Genomic DNA, 2,500 nt, shown 5'->3' with positions numbered 1-2,500 from the left:
CCTGAAAAGCCCCTATGGGGAGCGATCAATTACGTATGTATGTATGTATTTGCAAACCAACTCTCTTTTAAATCCATCGTCATATGCATATACTGAAGTAACAGAATTATACCAGAGTACAAGAGAACCCAGTTTTTATTATTGCGCTTTATATCTCGCTAAAAGCCAGTTTAGGGTTTTCCTCTTAATGACATGTATGCTGTGAAGTGGAGTTATAGGCTCCCCTACCTTGTCACCTTGAAAGAAAATTTCCTGGGAGGCCCATGTCCTGACCACGTAAATCACCTCGTCGATGGCTGTGGTGCCAGCTTGGTTGTCCTGGTGGTGGGGGGACGTGGGTTCAAATCCCGCTCAGGGCAAATTTTCTTTCAAACATTTGTTCAATTAAACGTATGATTATTTGGGGTGTGCATTGTCAGGGTTTCTCTCCTACACACTCTACTTCAGTTTCCTGTAACTTTCCCAGAGAGAGAGAGAGAGAGAAAGATACAGGAAACTCAACACTGGACAACATCTAGGGAAAACTGTAATTGCCCTGAGTGGGATTTTAACCCACGTCCCCATGATCATTAGTCGGGTGTAATGACCACTACACTATCAGGACAACTATGCTGGCAACATAGCTGATTGATCACTTAATGTGTGGCATTTACGTGGACCTCCATAAGGGCCAGTTTTTCTACGTGATAACGCTGGATCAAAATGTGATTCACAGGCGGACAAGGGTAATTAATGTAAAGAGTCAGTTATGTAGATCCCTTGAGCCAACAACGTATCACCCCCAGGAGGATCGCAATTGGATTCATAGTCCAAGTTGAGGAAAAATTGAGAGAAGGTTACAGGAAACGTGATCAGGGGGACGTGGGTTCAAATCCCGCTCAGGCCAATTACAGTTTTCCCCAGAAGTTGCCCAGTGTTGAGTTTCCTGTAACTTCCTCTCAATTTCTCCTCAACTTGGACTGTGAATCCAATTGCGATCCTCCTGGGGGTGATACGTTGTTGGCTGAAGGATATATAACTACAAAGGTGTGCGAAACGATTCGAAAAACGGCTCAGAAACGATGTACCGCACAGGAGGGGTGGTTTCTAAATTTGTTTCCTGCAACATTCCAAGTTATTGGTGTTTTTCATCTGGTCAAAGTTCAAACCAGCAGCAACTCGAAGACTGGATAAAAGGGATCCTCTTTCGTGCAGTTACGCGAAGAACAATGGCCTAAACGTGAAGCCACAGACCCCATGAACCTACAGCAAAAGCTAGTGTCTTGATGAAAGTGAAAATGGAAAAGTCTAAACGCCAATGCAACACAAAGCAGACGTAGCCGAATTTCAACCAAAGTTGATCTAGATAACTCGGAAGAGGATAACCCAGTTTTTCATGAACTGTTGAAAACCTGTTCTACATTTTCAAAGATATGGAGAACACTCGCTTACGTTCGCCGATTTATTCAGAATGCGAGAAAAAAGAATGTTAAGACAGGTTCAATCACTGCTCAAGAAATGCAAGACTGGGAGAAACAGCTATTCAAGTGGAATCAGGCACACCTAGATCCCTCTGTCATTGACAAGAAATTAACTCCAAAGCTAGACGAAAACGGATTACTTCGAGCTAATGGACGACTAGAAGATGTCAGATCGCTGCCACAATAATTAAGAAACCCAGTTATTCTTCCACGCGACCACCCTCTTGTCACGTTGCTATTACGCCACCTCCATGAAAGACGTGGACACTGTGGGTACAAAAGCCTAATTAATGAGGCAAGAGAAAGTACTGGCTCATTGGAGTTCGTAGGAAACCCTCATCAAGACAGTCAAACAAAGTCTGAACGCTAAATGCAAGAATCAAACCTTTACCGAAGAGCAATGAAGAACATTTCTCGCGGAGACAACCTACGTCATCAACGGGCGTCCTTTATTCCCAAGTTCTGACAGCATATGGAAAAGCCCGCCAATCACTCCAAACGATATTCTCATGGGACATCACCTTTCAATTCCTCAACCAGAACCAGAAAAAAGGATCAACCCAATACATCTTTTGAGAAGTACAGAAAACCGCGTGAAAGAATTTTGGAGATGCTGAATGAGATACTTTGCACCAAATCTTTTTTCCACGAAACTAAGTGGTTTCGCACCAGAGAAAACCTTTAAGTCGACGACTTAGTTCTAGAGATAGACCCAAATCACAAAATTCCAATGGAAGATGGCACGTGTCATTGCAACACACCCAGGAAACGATAGTTTGGTCAGGGAGACAAAATCAAGACTCAGGACGGTGAATACGACAGGCCGATTCACAAGCTTTGTCTTTTAGAAACTAAACAGGAATTAAATGCGAACCTTTCTTAATCAGGCGAATACCGTGAGACCAGCATTATGTAACCGACATTATTGTGACACCTCGTGTCATTGAACGCCGATTATGTTTTAAACTGCACCTTACCCCAAAATTTTTTTTCGCTAAAATGAATCTTTCCAACTGTTCGAAACGCACTGCGGCCATTTT

At 43.0% G+C, this 2,500-nt stretch overlaps 1 protein-coding gene and 1 non-coding gene across 2 annotated transcripts in view; both read right to left on the bottom strand.

The window, feature by feature from the left end:
- The window catches only part of LOC138028248 (QRFP-like peptide receptor), a 288,469-nt gene that overhangs the window by 246,246 nt on the left and 39,723 nt on the right, over positions 1-2,500 (bottom strand). The gene's annotated exons all lie outside the window — the stretch shown is intronic.
- On the bottom strand, positions 532-604 carry Trnai-aau (transfer RNA isoleucine (anticodon AAU)). Its single transcript has one exon. It is a non-coding gene; the product is annotated as a tRNA-Ile (tRNA).

This window comes from Montipora capricornis, chromosome 13 (assembly GCF_036669925.1).
Source record: "Montipora capricornis isolate CH-2021 chromosome 13, ASM3666992v2, whole genome shotgun sequence".
Classification (NCBI taxonomy): Eukaryota; Metazoa; Cnidaria; class Anthozoa; order Scleractinia; family Acroporidae; genus Montipora; species Montipora capricornis.
This window is presented reverse-complemented; position numbering and strand designations above follow the sequence as displayed.